Source organism: Mus musculus, chromosome 7, assembly GCF_000001635.26.
Source record: "Mus musculus strain C57BL/6J chromosome 7, GRCm38.p6 C57BL/6J".
In the NCBI taxonomy this organism is placed as follows: domain Eukaryota; kingdom Metazoa; phylum Chordata; class Mammalia; order Rodentia; family Muridae; genus Mus; species Mus musculus.
In genome coordinates this window covers 77,824,392-77,845,152 of record NC_000073.6, presented here as the reverse complement: position 1 = coordinate 77,845,152, position 20,761 = coordinate 77,824,392, and positions in this window count along the sequence as shown.

Sequence of the window (20,761 nt, the reverse complement as noted above, 5' to 3'; positions counted from 1 at the left end):
TTAGCTGCACAACCATCTCACTGGCCGTATGTGTGTGTGTGTGTGTGTGTGTGTGTGTGTGTGTGTGTGTGTGTGTAAATCAATTTCTGTAATACATTACACTGACAGAATCATGTTAAAATCATACAAGCATCACAATAGATGTGCAAAATATTTACCAAATATCTAAAGATAAACATTCATAATGTAGGAATGGATATGAATTCCCTCAACTTGATAAAATTCTCCTTCGGAATACCCACAGGATCAGGCTCAGTAGTTAAAGGCTGAATGTTTTCTTCCCAGGATCAGAAATAAGGTAAGAAAGAGTTCTTGCCACATTTTTGAATGCATTTTAGACACAGTTTTATTTCAAATACATTAACATGCAGTTTAGTCAAAAGACATTCGACTATCTGATTGGGCAGGGTTGATAATAATTAGAACCAGAAGGAATTGAGTTTTGGGACCAAGGATGGTATTAAAGCAGATGGCAAATAGGAGGAAGAGATTTCTGCAGTGCAGTCCTGGGAAAGATAAAGAAACTGCATTCTAACCTGTTGGGAAGTAGAAAGCTGAAATGGAAGTTTCAAAGAGGCTAATAGAACTAAATCGGTGCATTCTGTATACTCTGGCATGAAATTATTACAGGCCATTTAAGCCTGAGTCTAAATTGGAAAGGGTGTTGGGAAATCCCAGTGAGACCCAGGGGAAAATTTCCGCAGCTAGGCAAAGTTAAGTATGCAAGGGGTCTCCAGAGAAAAGCTATGTCAAGAGGGAGGTGCTCTTTGTTTGGTTTGTTTTAATTATAAGTCCAGGTATTCTAGAGTGCTTTCAAGAGATTCCAATGAAAATATCTATTGATAGACTCCACAACTCCTTAATTCCATTTAAGGAATGGCATCCCAAGGAGCAGTGCTGCCTAAATCTGCTCTCTTCTGGGAATGGGTAAGTATTAGAGTGATTTTTGTTTTTGTTCTAGCTGCTTGATGTTAGAAAAAAAAAATCACAGTTTTTATTGACAGAAACTACAGCTTGGAAACCATCCAAATTCTCCACCAAGGGGAGTAGCTAAGCAAACTGTCAACATGGTAAATAGCAATATGCAACAATTTCAATATATATAAAGCTGTAAGCCATGAAGCAAATTACTAAAACACAAAATTATATGTCAAAGATTATAACATTTTATACATTTGCAAATATTGTGTGCAATGCTTATGAAAAAAATGAAAAATTTGAAAAGAAAAAGCTAACTCTTAGACTCCTTGTTAGGTATTTTTATAACTTCTAAATAACCTGTAAGGTTGACATGATAATTTAATTCTGCACATGAAAAATTAATTATATTATTTTATACATAAAATTTTTATATCATTTTATATTTACCTAAATTTACATATGATATAAAATTGGCTATCTAACAAAACCCCCAGTAACAGGCTTGAGAAACTTTCTTTCGAATTGTTGATTAGGAACATCCAAGAAACTCTTCTAAAATATTATAGGCTATTGCTGTTCCTCTCAGTTGCCTCTCAGAGCCCTCAAGTCCCTATTTTGGGAGATACCACAGGAATTGACAGAATGGAGTTGGATTTGTTCTTGATATATCCTTCCTGAGGATTGGCTCTCACAGTACTAGAAGGTTCTGTGCCAGATGCCAAAGTAGAAAAAGCAATCAGTTAACTGTCCTGGTCACAAACTCTTGTCTTTGCTCCTCTCAGGTTGTCAGACAGGCTCTAAGTTACTAAGTGCAGAAGCACCCGCTTTCATATGTGGGCCATTGCAGACTGCTAGTCAGAACATGCTGACTAACTGCTCCTACATAAAATATCTTGGAGTAACTTTAACCAAGCAAGTGAAAGACCTGCATGACCAGAACACCAAGTCTCTGAAGAAAAGAAATTGAGAACAACATCAGAAGATAGAAAGGTATCAGAAGATCAATGCTCATGGATCCATAGGATTAACACAGTGAAAATGCTCTCTCTCCAAAAGCAGGCTACAGATTCAATGCAATTCACATCAAAACCCCAACATAATTCTTTAAAGGTCTTGAAAAGAACAATTCTCAACTTCATATGGAAAAACAAAAACAACAAACAAACAAAAACAGGATAGGTAAAACAATCTTGAACAATAAAAGAACTAGAGGTATCACCATTCCTGATCTCAAGCAGTACTACAGAGCAATAGTAATAAAAACTGCATAGTATTGGTACAGAAACAGACCAGTAGATCAATGGAATTGAACTGACAACATAGAAATAAACCTACACATCTACAGATACATGATTTTTGACAAAGAAGACAAAAATCATACAATGGAAAAAGGAGAACATCTTTAAAAAATGGTGCAGGTCTAACAAAATTTGCATGTAGAAGAATACAAATAAATCCATATTTATCACACTGCACAAAACACAAGTACGAGTGGATCAAAGACCTCAACATAAAACCAGACACACTTAATCTAATAGACCAAAAATTAGGGAATATCCTTGAAATCATGGGTACAGAAGACAAAGTCCTGAAGAGAATATCAATGGCTCAGGCACTAAGATCAACAATTAACAAATTGGACCTTATGAAACTGAAAAGCTTCTGTAAGGCAAGGAAAATGTCAATAGGACAACAGGACACTGTAAAGATTGAGAAGAGATCTTTATCAACCCTCCATTTGATAGAAGGCTAATATCCAAAAGTACTCAAGGTGTTAGACATCAACAACCCAAATAACCCAATTAAAAATGGGGCACAGAACTAAACAGAGGATTTTCAGCAGAGTGATCTCTAATGGACAAGAAGCACTTAAAGAAATGTTCAATGTCCTTACTCATTAGGGAAACAAATCAAAACAATACTGAGATTACACCCGTCGGAATAGCTAAGATTAAGGGGGAAAAAACCATAAGGGAAATCACATACTGGTGAGGGTGTGGAGCAAGGGGAACAGTCCACCAATAATGGTGGGAGTACAAACTTGTACAACCACTCTGGAATTCAATTTGGAGATTTCTCAGAAAATTGGGAATAGTTCTACCTCAAAATGCAGCTATACCACTCATGGGCATATACCCAAAACATGCTCTACCATCCCGTAAGGACACTGGCTCAACTATGTTCATAGAAGCTTTATTCATAATACCTAGAAAAAGGAAACAACCTAGATGTTTCTCAACTGAAGAATGGATAAAGAAAACATGGTTCATCCAGCCTACAAAGGGGTTTCAACCTAAGGGCTGAGAACCACTGTCTTAAAATCCTCACTACTCCACTGTTCTCCCCTGATCCTTTTCCACACACGGCTGGACCAGTCATGCTAAAGCACAGTTTAGTTGTGTCCCACCCTCACATCCCCCCAACCCCAACTTCAAGGCACCCTTTCCTCTGTCTCCCCACTTCTTCCTCAAAAATTCCATAGCTCTATTCACCAGTTAGTAGAAGCACCCACCCTGCTCCTTATCCCTGCCACTGTCCCAGCCTGGAAAGCCCTTTGCTTTTCTTCACCGAGTGGTAAAATGCCTGGAATAGCAATGACCAGAGCGGGGGACAGACAGAGCTGAAGAAGGAAGGATATTGGAACCAAAAGTTGCTTCCTTGAAAGCTCTTTTAAAGGATTAGAAAGATAGAGGGTGTTTAGCAAAAGTGGGGGAGGGGGAGAAAGAAGAGCTAGAGGAGAGAGAGGGAGAGAGGGAAAGAATGAAAATGAATGAATAAATGCGTATTTAAATCAGGACCCTTTTACAGGGATTGCATATCAGGTATATTACATGTCAGACATTTACATTTTGATTCATAACAGAAGCAAAATTATAGTTATGAAGTAGCAACAAAAATAATTGTATGATGGGGGGGTCACTACAACATGAGGAACTGTATTAAAGTGTTACAGCATTAGGAAGGTTGAGAACCACCGCTTTAAGAGATCTCGCTGTCTGATCTCCCATTGCCTCTGAAGTGGGGGGTGGGGTGGGGTGTGAAGATGAGGGGGTTGGGTTAGAGCAGGGTGTGGGTCAAGGCATCGTGAAGCATCCCTGTGGAATTGCCTACCAGACCGTGAGAGACACAGATTAAAGTGAGGATATGGGGCAAGGCAGGGCCAGTATTAGGTGGGACATAGAGGTATGTCCTCCAGGGGTGGGGTGGGTCTGTCCTACAGGGGCAGGATGAGTATAAAGGAGAACCTAGAACTTCTGATATATCAATGTTTAGGGTCAGACCATGCAAACAGGAGTCAGCAGAAGGGACAGGAGTCAGCCAGAGGAGCAACTAGCACTGAAGACACCAGCACTGGAGATAGTCCCACAAGCCAAAGGACAAGCAAAACCCAAAGCAGGACAAGGTCAGTGAGGATGGAGTCCAGGAGAATTGCCTTGTTTTCTGGATGTGCAGTGAACCATCAATAATCTAGTCTCTCAGCGAGGGTACAGAAGGCAGAAGCCCAGGGAGTGGGGTGTGGAGGCAAAAGGATTCTCAACCCTCCCAGAAGCCTTGGGAACAAACAGAAGCAAAGGGGTTGAGAGGAAACCAAGATCTCTGGAAGGATTTTTGTTTGTTTTTTGTTTTGTTTTGTTTTTGTTGTTGTTTTGTTTTTTGATTTGTGGGTCTACTTTTGTTTGTTTAATTGTGCTTGTGCCTCAGTTGGGGTTTCTACTAATGCAATAAAATACCGTGACCAAAGGCAATAAAAGAAGGGGTAAAAGGAGAAGAAAGAAGAAGGAGGAGGAGGAGGAGGAGGAGGAGGAGGAGGAGGGGAGGAGGAGAAGGAGAAGGAGAAGAAGGAGGAGAAGGAGAAGGAGAAGGAGAAGGAGAAGGAGAAGAAGAAGAAGAAGAAGAAGAAGAAGAAGAAGAAGAAGAAGAAGAAGAAGAAGAAGAAGAAGAAGAAGAAGAAGAAGAAGAAGAAAAGAAAGAAAGCGTGATTTATTTATACAATAGAATGCTACTCAGCCATTAAAAAACAATTAAAAAAACAAGGACATCTAATTGCAGGAATATAGATGGAACTTGAAAATATCATCCTGAGCGAACTAACCGAGAACAAAAGGACACACATGTTATTTACTTCTTATTAGTGGATATGAGGCACAAGGAAGGATGCTTAAATTTTTCTTAGAAAGGGAAATAAAATACTCATCGGAGGTGGAGGCAGATAGAGGAAGGGAAGCAGGGCAAGAGAGGGGATGAGGGAGAGTGGAGTTGGGACCTGATCAGGAGTATAGGGAGATCAGGGAGAAAGAACAGAAGTTGGCATTGGGTATAGGGAGCAATCTCTAGGACATGTCAGACACTTGGTATGGGAAGAGGTCCCAGGGTATCTATGGGGGCAACTCTAGCTGAGTCTCCTAGCACTAAGGGTTATGAATCCTGAAGTGGCCTCTTCTTCTAGTCAGGCAGTATTCCCATGGAGGGTTAAGGACAGCAACCCATCCACAAAACCTTCCACCTAAAATGTGTCCTGCCAACAAAATGTGCACAGACAAAGCAAAAACAGAGATGAGGGAAATAGCCAACCAATGACTGTCCCAAATTGAGACCCATTCCCTGGCCAAGCACCAATATCTGATACTATTAGTGATATTGTGTAAAGTTTGCAGACAGGAGCCTAGCATAACTGTTCTCTGAGAGGCTCCACTGAGTAGGCAGTGGAAACAGATTCAGAGACCCACAGTCAAAAATAAGATGGAGCTCTGGAGTCTTATCGAAGAGTTGCAGAAAGGATTGAGGGACCTGAAGAGGACAGGATTCCATATGAAGACCAATAGAGTTAAATACTTGGACCCTTGGGAACTCCCAGACTGAACCACCAACCCAAGAGTGAGCACAGGCTGAACCTAGGCTCCCTGTACAAATATAGTGAATGTTCAGCTTGGTTTTCATGCAGATCCCCCAACAGGAGCAGGGCTGTCCCTGAATCTATTGCCTATCTGCCTGTGGATCAAGTTGTTCTAACTGTACTATCTAGTTTGACCTCAATGAGATGGGATGCACCTAGGGCCCCAGTGACATTATGTGCCAGGGGTGGGAGGGGAATTGCACAGGTGGTGGTGATATGGGTGATAGCAGAAAGGGCTCCTCTTTTCAAAAGGAGAAGGGGGGGAGGAATGGGAGGATGAGCTGCATGGTGGGGCACTGGGAGATGGAGGCTGATGTTGGGATGTAAAGTGAATAAATAAAACATTCTAAAACAATATTTATAATACTTTTCCACTACTTTGTTGATGTTTCTAAATGCTATTTATAGCTACCTTCTTTGAGGAAAACCACCTTTCTAGGAAATTCAATTCACTGTGCCCTATAAATATGCTAGCCAGGGATCTGCTCTCTATTCCTAGCAAGTCTCAACTTGAGATACTCCTTAATTTAGTACTATTGGCTTAACTGTTATTGGTTTTTACATTTCTGTTCTGATTTGAGTGGCAAATTTGATTACCTTTAAGAAGTTATAAGTACAGAAACATCAAGTATTTGGGCCTAATTCAGTGGCTGCATAAACCTGGAAGTTTAATTTTTAAAAACATACCCAACTAAATTAATCTAGATTATTATTTTTCCTTCATGACAAAACGATCTGAGCTAGAGCCGAAGGGCATCAACAATAGCGCAAAATTTATTATTCTGTGCGACAGTACAACATGCTGCTGCTGAGGAGTGTGGTAATATTTGTTTAAAAGATGTGCAATTCTATTCAGCCTTGAAAAACTGTGGCTCGGCATTAATCATTTGTTCATACAAATGTATCCTTTTCCCTATCACTGGTAGTGTTACTCTTAAAATGATTTTCATTTATTCTTTGGAAGATTTGTACATTTTGACCATGTACCTTCATCACATCCACCCCTCACTTTCTCCAATCCCACCAGGACCTCTCATCACATCTATCTATGTATGCATTTATTTTTAACCCACTGAGTCCAGTTAGTGTTGCTCATAAGTGCATGAACATGGGGACATAGGAAACCTACACTGTGGGTGTCTCCAAACTCCTTCAGCCACAGCAACAGTTCTATAGCTCCCCAGCTCCTGATGGGGATCAGGATTCCCTTGCAATTCAGTGTTGCATCTTTTTCAGTTTTTAAAAAATTATTTTACTTATTCATTTTACATCCTTCTCACTGCCTCTCTCCTAGTCCCCCCTCCCACAATTCTTCCCACTATTCCCCTCCTCTTCTCCTCTGAGAGAGTGTGGACACCCCTGGGTAACCCCCCTCTCCTGTCATGACACATAAGTCTCTGTGAGGCTAGGAGCATCCTCTCCCACTAAGGCTAGACAAGGCAGCCCAGCTAGAAGAACATATCCCATTTACAGGCAATAGCTTTTGGAGTAGTCCCTGCTCCAATTGTTCAGGACCCACAGGAAGGCCAAGCTGCACTTCTGTTACATATGTATGGGGGACCTAGGTCAAGCTCATGTAAGTTCTTTGGTTGGTGGTTCAATCCCAAGAGTCTAGGTTAGTTGATCATGTTGGTCTTCCTATGGAGTTTGTATTCCCTTCAGGGCCACATTCCTTTATCCTGTTCTTCCATAAGAGTCCCCAAGCTCCATCCACGATTAGGCTATGGGTATGTCTGCATCTGTCTGAGTTAGGTGCTGAGTGGAACCTCTCAGAGAACAGTCATGCTAGACTTCTGTCTGCAAGCATAACAGAGTATCATTAATACTGTCAGGGACTGGTGCTTGCCTATGGCATGGGTGTCAAGTTGGGCTGATATTTGGTTAACCATTCTCTCCGTAACTGGCTTTATCCTGTGCAGGTGTTGTGGATATAACAACACTGCTGTGAGTGCCATAGCCATTTTATGTCCAGAGGATAATGTTTCACAGCACACCTTGTCCTCTGGTCTTTAGATACTTTCTATCCCATCTTCTATGATGTGCAGAGAGCCTAAGTGAGAGTGGAGGTGTCAGTATAGATGTCTGCCCTATGACTGAGCACTCATGGTCACATATTCTTAACACTACCAACAGGAATGCCTCTCTGCACTAAGATCAATGGTAATTATTCGCCTATTGTTTCTGTTTTGTTTTGTTCACATTATTCACCACAGCTAAGAGAGTATCTCACATATAACCTTTGCTCAATACAATTTGTGGATGGCTATGCTTGTCCTGATGTACTCTTCTTGGACACTTCTTTATCCAAACCTTCATTGCCATTTTCCATGAGCCTTTAGTGTGGTAATTCATTTCTAAGTTCCTTGCTCTGATATTCTGAACAGTTTTCGGGGAAAGCAGATTTCATAGAGGTTAAAGGTTAAAGTGTAGTGCTAAGAAGCGGTTACTACAATGTTGATGCATAGTGGTTCTGCATGCTCCAGGGAAACATGGCTTTCCAAAAGAGCAGAGAGCGCAGGGGTTCTCAGGGAGCATTGACTTTTGGCTGCCATTTCCTAACAACAAGGAAGCTACTACAATTTCAATTTTCTTCTGCTTTGTTCTTTTTTTGAATGCCACAAGGCATTCCTCCTTTCTGAAGATAGACACAGATGAAAAATGATTCCACTTTCTTTGGTTCTTGCAAGGTTCCTGAAGGAGCTAATTATCAAACCAATCGAGAAAGCCCTATGCCCTAGAGTTTGTGAACGTACTTGGAAATATCTATGTCAATAAAAACACAATGGAACAGCACAACTACTTCAAGCAAGAGAGCTGTAGAGATTGATTCACCATTACCTATGAAGTAGCTAACTATGTTTTCTGGATTGACTTTGACATATGCATATTCTGCAGTTAATTAATTAATCAATTAAACTTCTTAATATATTAATATGCTCACCACACTTAGACCAGAGAGTAGTCCTTCTTTCATGTGGGATTTAGTTTCAAACAGCTCTGACCTAGAAACACAGCATATCAACTATGGTTGTTCAACATTGGGGAAGTTCCCAAACATGAAATGTAGTAGGAAAACTGAGTGGGTCTACTTCTAAATGGTGTAGCTTTTAATGGCACAAAGGATGCTTTCTTTTTAAATCTTGGCCATTTAAGAGCTGAAGAAGTAGCCTCTGCTCTGAGTCTAAAAGTGACCTCCATCCTGCTGAATGACCAGATCCACAAGACATAATTACGTTATAATATTAAAAACATGATAATAATCTTAAAAGAACACATAAAATTTGAAACAAATAAAATGAATGTTTAAAGTAAAGAGCTGAAGTAGAGCCCAGGAATGCATCTTTTCAAGAAGATGTTCATCAGGGTTAAGACTCACTGTCCTAGAAACAGGGTCAATGGCTGCCTATATAGTGATTCCTTAATCCCTAGCAAAGGCTTTGACATGAGGAAAGTGCTCAGTGAAAGTCTGTTAAATGAATTTTAAGCAAATCTCCTCTATCACCTGTGAGTGATGACATTGATCTGGTGTTATTCAAACTGACCCTTCAGAAGATGGATTATTGAGCTAATTATGGTTGGTCCAACTAGAGAAAAGCAACATTTTAAAATCATCATAGCCTAAAAATGGCTTGAGGATAGTGTATAACATTGTACAGCACACATTACAAATAGCCTGACCCATGAGTTTAAAATCATATCTCTTTATCATACGACAGACCTGTCTCCAGATCTGTTATGGGTTCCACTGTGTTTTCTCAGAACCATGACATTTTTGATGTTGCTAGACAGAAAACATTGCATATTAAGACCAGGGTTGATTACAGGAGTTAATGTTCTTTTCTTCCATGAGGTTGTGTTCCTCCTGCATTGCCTGGTGTACAGCTTTGCATAATGAATAGTAACTTGGAGCAATATAAAAACATTTGTAAATTGATGTTCATTCTGGCAGAACATGACCATTTCAAGGCTTCCAAAACACCTGGGAACACTTTTGATACAGATGTTTAGCCCCTTTAACAAGCAACAAGCTTTTTCTAACTCAGTAATTTTTACTATTCCGTGCACAGCCTTTTCATATTTGAGTATAAAAAAATCTCAGATATAAGTGAAATATTGGAAAAACAAGAAAATAAAAGCAAATAAGAATGCGATCTTAAACAACGAGTGGTTTTAGTGTGCATTTATGCCATAGTGTGTGTGAGGAGGTCAGAAGATGACTTAGGGAAATGGGCTTTCTCCTTCCACCATGTGGGTTCTGGAGACTAAACCCATGTCATCAGGCTTTGTGACAGGTGCGTTTAGCACCTCAGCCATCTTGATAGTCTGTGAAAACGAATGTTCAACAGTGTTCCAGCAGAGACATTATACCATTCAAGCAACAACAAAACCCACCGAAATCCACCAAGAACATCAGCAAAATAAGCATAAATTAAATCTCAAAATGCTAACCAGTGAAAATATTCACAGACTATATTACATAAGGAGTGAATAGTTTACATGTAACAAGACTATGCAAGTTGTCATTAAAGGAGGTATCTTACAAATGAGCAGTCAATGAACAGGCAACAGAGAATATAGTTAATTCCTAAAAGGAAAAACACTCAAGGGAAGAATGCAAAATTATACAAAAAGAAAAAGACAAATTAAAAGCAACATTCCATTTTCTCTTCTGAAATAAACAAAATTTAAGTATTTCAAATACAATAATAATATCCTCCATAAAGGGAATATTACCTCAAATGATGCTTCTGGGATGGTGAATTTATACACATAAATTTACAAGTAAAAATAGTATTGTAATGTATCAAGATTTATTAAAATGCACAGATCTATTAACTTGATGATTCTTTTTCTGGGAGATGCTAAAATTGAAAAAGAAGTAAATGAAAATTATAGATGAAAACTAGAAATTAAATTCATAGATTTATGAGACCATATATTTATTGTAAAAGGTAATCTGCATGTTGCTACAAAGGGTTTACATAAATTGATTTATGATTCTATCTTACCCTACTCAAAACAAGCATCATCAAGTGTACAAATGACAACAAACCCTGGTGTCAAGGTGGGGAAAGGACACCCTTGTACATTATTGGGGGTGGGCATGCAAACCAATGTAACTGTTTTGGAAAGTTGTCTAGAATTTTCTACAAAAATCAAAAATAAAACTATATAACCCAGCTGTCCCACTCCTGGACATATGCTTCACACATCCTATATCCTACTGTAGAGATAATTATATACTTTAGTTCAGTGCTGCTCTGCTTGGAGTAAGAAGTAAATGATTTTAGCCTAAATTCCATCAACTGATGCATGGATAAATGAAAATGTGGTACATTGGCACAATGGATTGTACTTTTAAGTAAAGAAAATTGAAAATGATAGATAAATAGATAAAACTAGGAAAACATGTACTGAGTTACACTATTCCCACAATACTCTATGTATTCTCTCATTAATGAATCTTAGCTTTAAATCTTTAGCTATATGTGTTTAAATTGGAATTCCTAAAATCAAGGAAGCTAGAAAGGGAACACTGGGGGAAAGGGTACTTTTGGAGAGAGTGGTAGTGCAACATAGGTCAAATGAAGTAGAGAGACAGAATACTTAGAATGGAAAAGTTTAAGCAAGGAACAGATATTGGAGAACCATTATAAAGGTTTATGATAAAGCCATATGAAAAGCTACCATCTTGTGAACCAATTAAATAATAGTATTTGTAAAAGAGAAGGAAGATATTCCATATGGATGGATAATTTTAGTCTAAGAAGCCCTAAATACAATTCTCAGAACCAGGTGTGGCCAACCCCATATGTGCTGTCAGTCAAGGGGTAGCCAGGATCCCCCCAAACATAACGGTTTCTTCCCATTTCTCATAATTACTCACCAGAACTATGTGCTACTTTTGAGGACACCATACACCTTGGTTGTAAGCAATACAGAAACAAGTTGGAACTGAGTTTGGAACTTCCTCATTGTTGCTTAGCTTTGATGGTGCTAGAAGGTGCTCCAGAGGCTATTGAGGAGAAAAGATATCAACTGTCTTAGCAAATATAATCTTCAAAGTCAAACTGCTAGACAAGTTATCCCCACTTAGGCAAAGCTGGCACAAATCTTATGCGGGCAAACAACTGCTCTAATTGGATTCATTCTAGGCCTTCTAAATGTTTATACTTATACCCATGGGGAAAGGCTGCTCTTAGTCTTAACTAGAAAATCCTTTGTAGTGAACTTGGTGAATACTGTATGCACTAAGGACATGATCGTTCCAAGCTATGGTCAGAGGAAAGGTGTTTATTGTAGATATGAGGGTGAGTACATCTAGCGATATCTAAGTAGAGAGAGAATGTAGTAAGTTGAACATGGACAGTAATTTGGACAGGGTCATGGGGAGGTGGGGAGAGCAAAAGAGTAACAAAGAAAATATGGGCAAAGAAAACTAAAAGGGATGTGCAAAAGAGAGAGTGAGAGCTTAGACAAAACCACAGGGTTATGAAGAATCAAGAAGTTGAAGGGTCAGGGCAGGGAAACACATGAGCCGAAGTAGTTTAGGTTAGGGGTGGGGTGAGGAGAAGAGAGAAGAGTCGCAGTATTTGTGATACTGAGGGAGCCTGGAGGCTTGCATGTCTTTGCAAGTGGCACCACAAATAGCCACTTGTTCCAACGCAAAAACACAGGGCTACTCTGGGTGAGAAGAAGGGACAGTTGAGTACACAGCCCTAAACTTAATCCCCTCTAAGACTTAAAGAATATCAAGGAAGAATGTAAGAAAAAATGTAAGAGTCAGAACAAAAGGAAATGGGCTGTGTCATGAAAAGCCATCTTTCACGAATGTCAAAGCTATTGCTACCTCGAAGGCACAATAATTGGGGTTATCTGCACAGGGTCTATACAAGATGAGCCTTCTCAACAATCAGGCATGAATATGAGAGGGACTTACGGGGACCTACCTCAGTCTGTTGAAATGGCTATTGAAAGATTCTGAATGGGGAAATATCATATTCAGTGTTATGCCTACTGGTCAGCCACCAAGCTGTGATGATAATTTCAAACATGTAGTCACACCATTTGTTTAACTCAGAAGAAAACAAAATGACATGAATATAGAAAACATAGTTGTTAGGAAGGAGGGTAGGTGGCAGGATTTGAGGTAAGAATAATCAGATGCATTTTATGTATGTGTGAAAGTGTCAGAGAACAAACTTAATAAAAAAAAACTGTGGCAAGTCAATAGCTAAAGATAGATGTTTGGTTAATAGTGATTCATGTGTCCAAACAATGATAATTCAGCCACTAAATGATATGGAAACAACTCATCATACTGTATGCTATTATATTATAGGACTTAGGTTTGTAAACTGTGGCGCATGACCCTGTTTGGGATCATGCAACTGAATGTTGGAGGAGACTGGAAAATTGGCAATAGTAAATGGTGTCTGAATAAAAAGTAACTAAATATTCATTCAAAATCAAATGTTAAATGAACCCAAGGTGTTTCTGGCAACAGCTACCCGTGTTGCAAATTTCACTGCAGCCTTAGGACTTCACATACAATGGATTTATTCTGCTTTGTGCATTCTTTCTTGTCCAGCTCCACATTGCCAACTGCCTGAAACAGTTCTGTGCAGGTTCAAGACTGTCCTATGTCAAGACTTGCAGTGTTTTCACTATCCAAAAATTCCTGTTCTTATATAGCAATACCGATTCCATTATTGAAAATAAAAGCTGTCAGTATTTTCCTACAATCATGTCTCAGCACACGAATATCATATTATTAATAGTACATTTGTGTAATATATTGTGTTATAACATTTGCTTCTACACATTTGTTAACTTTCTTTTCATTAAAAATGTTAAATGACATTTTCACTGAGATTTGGACAAAACTACCCCTCTTCCCTGAATCGCCTGGAATATACTTCTGCTAGTTTAATGTATTTATTACTGCTTATTCAGTTAGCATTTACTGTTGTCAATTTTTCAACCCTCTAACATTCAGTTATAAGAGCCCAAACAGGGTCCTGAGCCATAGTTTACAAAATTATGTTCTACAATATGATGGCATATAGTATTTTCAGTTGCTGCCACACCTTTTAGTGTTTTCATTGTAGTTAGTTGGATACATGAATTACTATTAACTCAACACTTCTACAAAGTGGCAGCCCTCACACTGACGATTATAAAAATCAAAATATCCCACACAGTTCAGGAAAATATTGAAGATGCCCTACCCTACAGTATCAAATACTCAGCTAAGATTTAAGCTGCTATGCTAACACTAAACAAGCACATTTCTCTCATTAGTATGCAAATTTGCTTTTGTGTTTATGAATGATAAAATTTTATGTATTCTAATACTTGTGTTAAAGCAAATTTCTTTTTGAATGATTATCAGTAAATGTTTATATATTTACTTTATATACTTAAATACCTGCATAAAAGTTTCTCAGATGAAAAGGGGTATGAGTGTAGAAATTTTATTATCATATACAGAATGAATATAGTCATAATTAAATTAAACCCATTTTGTAGAACTAGAGAAGAAATAAAAAGTTAGTCACATAGAAATATACAAAACTATTAGATCTCATGAGTGTGTTTGCAGTTAAATATCTTTTTCTTTATCATATCTTTTTCTAATATCTCTTTTGGTGTACAGTGCTCCTGGCTATAATGTCTACTAGAAAAATAGTAATTTTCTCTAAGGACTGCCCTCCAGCAATAGCTATGATAGTGTTTATCCCAGGACTCTATCCTCACACTTTCAGTGGTTGGAGGGCTGCCTGATAAGTATATTGGAAGTATCAAAAATAATAAAGACTGAAAGGTTCTTAGATAGACATTCTGGTTGCTGCATGAGAAGTGGGGGAAAAAGGTATTCCAGTGTTATTGGCTGTTGACAAAAAAAAAAAAATGTTTTTAACTTTGTGAAAGAAATTTGCGAAGCTTGCAAGCCACAGAAGACACTGAAAAACAGATTTGCTAGCCTTTGAAAGTTTGTAAGTAATAGCAGCCAAATTAAAGGACAAATTAAAGGACAAACAACAAACAAGAACCCGCTGCACAGGACGAATAAGCATCTTTGCAGGGTGTGATGCTGTTGATGTTTTAATGTGCTTGCCTTTGGACAGAACCACTCTACTGGGGCTGGCAAAATGCCGAGGTGTGTGTTTCAGCATCTCAGGGAAGAGTCAGGAGCCACAGCTTAGTTAAATCCCCGTGTGTTTGTCCAGGTGATGGGGAAGCATGGCGGCTTTCCTTAATGTGAAATACTAATGATATTTCTGGGTAGAAAATTTAATGTATGATTATAGGAATATACATTCTCTTAGTACAAAGTAGTCATATCCACCCCTTAAAACTGAAAGTCAGTTTATGTAGCACTTAGATAATAGTAAATTTGCAGTATTTCTTGACATCAGATCCTTAGGGTGAATTATAGCAAAAGAAAAACACAGGCAAAAGGACCATGGTGATGATATTCAGTTTAAAAGCATTATTTGGCTGATTGGAAAACTAAAGTAGAGACAGAGAAATACCTTACACAAACACAAAAACACAAAGGCATGGATTGAACTTTTCCTGGAGGCTGACATTAGGAAGCAGAACTAAACTTTTTAACAGAAAAGATGAGACTATTTCCCCAAACAGGTTGGTAGTGGTGTGTGTGTGTGTGTGTGTGTGTGTGTGTGTGTGTGTGTGTGTGTGTGTGTGTACTTGTGCGTGTATGTACTGTGTAGGTGTTTTCTGGAATTACCTGAGCCGAGACTTCTGGGTATATTACAAAGAATATTTTGGATGAAGGTTAACAAAGTTTGGATGCCAAACAACAGTATCTTTTAGGTATGAAGGAAACAGTAGACAAAAATAAAAATTAGCAATGATGGGGCTCAAAGTACAGTGGTCACACAGTTAGAAAACACATGTATTTATTCAGTTATCAGGCTGATACTTTTAAAGCATTATACACTCAAGATGGGTATCTTGGACACCATTGGATTCCTGTGATCATAATAACCAGTGCAGATTCTCAAGTGCTTTGCTTTCCACTAATATATTCAACGAGATTCCCAGAAAGTGGTATCTATAATCCTGGTATTATATAAGATAATTTCTGATAGGACTTCAAAAATTTTATAGTAGTGGATGTATTTCATTATGTATGAAATTATTGCTAGCACATCAAACCTTTTTTCATGGGTAGTGTTGAATAGGATATAAAAGAATACTATAGGTAATTTACATTATAGGTAGCATTGGAGAGAAGACAAACTTTGGGAAATGATGGAAGGATGGCTAGTTTATGCAGCAGTACTCTTAGAAGCTTCTTGCACTGGGAGAATAAAAACTAACAGAAGGCTGAGGGGCACGTTAGAAAAGATCTGTTTGCAAGTTTGGAGCTTAGTTGTATAGTACCATGAGATGACACCTTCATTAAAAGAGCCTCCAAGCATTTGTTCTTTTAATGGCCAGAGGAGATAACCTTTGACTCAGCCCCAGACATTCAGAGAGGTAAACAAAGCCCAAGTGTTCATTGTATTGGGTTGATGAGCGTTGTCCTAGCAACAGAGTTAAAGTCTATTCACTAATTATAATTGTCATTAAAATGTCTATGTTCTTAACAGTGTGAGTGTGCACATAGGTGAGCAGGTCATGGTCTCACCAAGTTATTTAACTAACTTTTTACTATCAAACTATTGTACAGTTTTCACCTTATCCATCTTGCTAGAACTCTTGGTAAAGTGGGCAGATGTATTTCGTGCTGATATTTTTCAAAAAGCTTGCTAGGCTCAAGGAACATCGCCCAAGAATATCACTAACATCAGCGGACGTCACTAACACAGAGGAAGGGAATCAATCTCTGATTGGCTTGCATACCCTAATCTGTGTCTGCTGTCACAGACAGCATGGTGGAAGGGTAACCAAAGCAATGTATGATGGGTAACTACCAAGTGTCCCATGACTTCAGGTATGTCTTTTGGAGTGCACTGTGAATATTAATGAAGGGAATATTAATGGTCGTTGTACAGTGACTCATACAATTGTGGGTGCTATAATTCTTATGTATTCTGAAGCACTGAGGGAATGGAATGATTAGTTTTAACTGCCAACTTGGCAGAACCTAGGATTTCCAAGCTCCAGGGAGAACACCAGAGGGACTAGATTAAGGCTAACATCTGAGATCATTGTGAGGGATTATCTTGATTGTTTTGATTGCCCTGTGATGAACTACCTTACTTCTATGTAGGACTCTAACTGAGCAAGAGATCCAGGATTGTATAGAATTGAAAAAGGAAGCTAAGCACTAGGAAGAATGTCATAGTCTCTTCCTCCCTCCCTCCCTCTCTCTCTCTACTTCCTGTCTGTGAATTTGGTGTAAGCAACTGCTTCAAAGCACCACCATGTTGACTTCCCCACCATGGCAGACTATGCCTTGAACAGGAAAAACCCTTTGTCTCTGAGCTTGTTTTCATCAGAAGAGTTTATCTTGACAAGGTAGAAGAAGAGTTCTAATAAGCATTTATTTTTGAGATTCAAGCTTCAATAACTATGCATAGATGGTGAAAAGAGTATATATGATTCTAAAGCACTCACTATTTCATTGCAATAAATATGATCTTCAGAAACACTAATACTCTCACTTTTGTTATAAACCACTCTACAGCTTTTTAGCATTACTTTTGTAGGATGTTGTTCCTGAATTCATGCTGACTACTGAATACCTACAATGGAAATTTATTTGGCACCTTATTAGGGAGAGTTATGTACCACAGTATTTAATTGCTTTACCTAAGGATTGTGTTGTCTTGCATCCACTGGAAGAAATTAAAAGAAATTGCAAACAAACAGATTAATTTGCCTTATGAAGTAAAATTTTCCATTCCTCTAACTGCACTGTAATCACTTCTTTTATTTATGAATAATTTAAATAAAACTCATGACTGCTTACTTTTATTAACCTTTGTTGCTGGTTTTCTTTGGAGAATAATTTCATACTTCAAGAGACAAATAACATTTGAATTAAAAAGTATGTGTTTCAATAAAGAAGATTTTGATCTTTTGTCTATCCCACTTAGCTTCATTTCCTCCCCTTGGAGAGTCAAGCTATTTTCATTATTTTTGAATGCAAAAAGCCCAAAGCCCAATGTCCACTGCTGTTGTTCCCGATCACGCCTGACCCACAATAATAATTGTTACCAATTGGCCAGCTGAATCCTCTGCTCTATTTCTATAGAAACTGTGAGGAAGCAAGGATTAATAAGCTCTTCCATTGTCCACAGTCCTGAGTCTTTGATTTCTGAGGTTTAGGGGTTGCTCTGGAAACTCTAGAGTCTAAGAGACTGATCCCTTGAGACTTAGATGACTACACAGATGACCACTGTCCCACTCTTTAGAAGCTAGAGACTCTATAACATTTAGGCTTTTAGGTTGGAGGCTTATGGATTCAGAATTGCTCAGCTTTTTTTTTTCTTTTATTGAAAATATATTATTTGCCTAATATTGTAATGATTTCCAAAAGCAGTGAACTTTAGCAGAAGGCAGCAGCAGGCAACAGCTAGTAGTGTTACAGCTGTCATATACGACTGAGGTACAGGGATTCTTGGCTGCACACATGAGGGTCTCATGGCTGACTCAAAGCCTGAGCTTAGTGGCTTGATGATATGGAAATAAAGTGGGCATGGCAAGTGTATTGTACTAACCACATCAGACCTTCATGCTGATTCAGATTGCTTATATCATCCAGGAACTTTCATAAAAAATGAAAGACCATGTTTGTACCAATTACAAACCTTCTGCTGGGCCAGAGATGTGGCCTGACCCTTGCTTTGGCCTAGATAAAATTGACTTCACCATCCTCGAGAGTTTACATAGGCTTAATTTGCTTAAAGGTCTGTGTCACAAGACTGGTACAGTCCGTTTGGAGTGGTCATAACTACAGCATATTTTCAGCTATGGTTGTAGAAGTTCTCTGCAGCTTCTGGAGCATCCTCCTAGTGACAGTTCTGTCCAAAATAGCCAGTTACCATGAGGTCAACAGGAATGGTTGCTAAGGAATGAAATAATGCTGGCATTTAACATCTTAGTTGTTTTCTAGGAAAAGTAAAACTTAAAAAGGGTCCTTAGAATATAAATACTTGTCACCAAAAGTCATTTAAAAGCACTTCACAGCCCTCTAATAATGCTTAATGTTTGCTCCAGGGCTCAGGAGTAGCTGGTCCCTCTAATCTTTCTCAAAACCACCCATAAATCCATCATAGTTGAATTAAATTTCCATTGGACTTATTACAATCTATCACAAAAGGTATATAGTAAAAAGTTCAGTGTTAGAGGATTTACCTACCATCCTCAAAACTCTGGGTTCAGTTTCAGAAAGAAAGTAGCTGTCATAAACAAAAAGCCTTTTGGATGTTTAATGGTGTTATCTAGAAAAGAACCACCCATAATTAGTAAACTTAGTTTCCTCCTTGAGGTAGCTTATAGTTTTCCGACAGCTTTTCATTCATTAATACACTCCTTAATTAAGCCCTATGTATCAAATTATGTCTTTCCTAAGTAATATTTTAAGATTTTTAAATTTGTTTTCATGTTCCATAAAGCCAACATCCCCTTCTCCCTTTGCCCAGAATCCTAAGGAAGGTAAGAAATAAATATTGTTCATTAAATTATCTGTCATGTGAACATTTCTGCTGTGGAAGAAGTTGACTGAGTTATGCCACTATGGAAAATAGGAAAATTCCATCAGGGTAAGGAAGGAGAAAAAAAATCCATGAATATTGTGATGCTGGAGTTAAGTCTTGAAAGATGAATAACAGAAACATTGAAAGAAAATATCAGGGGGAGTGGCAAGGGTTTGAGAATTGGAAGAATGAGAGTGGGCTCTTAGTAGGGTTCCAACTTCAACAAGGTGAGCAAAGGTGCCTGGGAAGGAAAATGTTGATTTCATCTTACAACTGGTAATCCATTATAAAGGGAAGCCAGAACTCACACTGGGCAGGCATTGAAGCAAGAGGTCATGGAAGAGTGCTGCTTACTGGCTTGCTCCCCGTGGATTGCCCAGCCTGCTTTCTTACAGCATTCAGGACCACCAGCCCAGGGATGACACCACCCATAGTATTCTGAACCCTCTTACACCAATCATCAACCAAAAACATGCTCCATAGGCTTGCCCACAGGCTAATCTGGTGGAAGTATTTTCTCAATTAAGGTCCCCTATTCTGAAATGACTCTAGCCTGTGACAAAGTGACATAAAACCAGGCAGTCCAACAGGGGTGCAGGCAGTGTACATCTGACATGGGAAAAGGTGGATTCATTTATAGAAGATCTCACTATCACACTCAAGAATATGATCTTTATTCTACTGGAAAGTTTTAATGGCAGGTCAAGGTATCTGTTCCCAGAGATTTCAGACAAGGCTCTTTGTTCAGACTTCATTTTCTGTTCCCCTTTTGGATCTACTTTTCTTCTCCAGCCATATGTTCATTTACAAATATGCAGTTGATGTGTGTGAGTTACTGCTCTTCAGATACCATGAGGTTGTAGGGCATGTAGCCTGGCCACTCTCCAGAGAACTGCATGGCTAAGCTTGCTGCAGAGGTGAGCTGATTAAAGGGCTAACTACTGCAGTATCTACCATCCCACCCTTTGCTGTCAAAAGCAATTAATTCGGATTACATATATTGAAAGAAGAATTTCTTTCATTTCAAACCTTGGAGCATCTCCAGAGAGGATTAGGTAGGAAAATGAATGGCCTCATTTGCATAAATTAGGGAAATCTGAATAATATTTCGTATTTGGAAAAGCTTGCTCAGACTTTTCTCAATACATCGGCGCCATATGGCTCATCAACTAAGTGTGACCAGAAAGAAAGAGTTCCATATGATACAGTAATCCTAGGAGCCAAAGACTCTATTGTCATGTTTCATGCGCTTTGATGCAAAACAGAA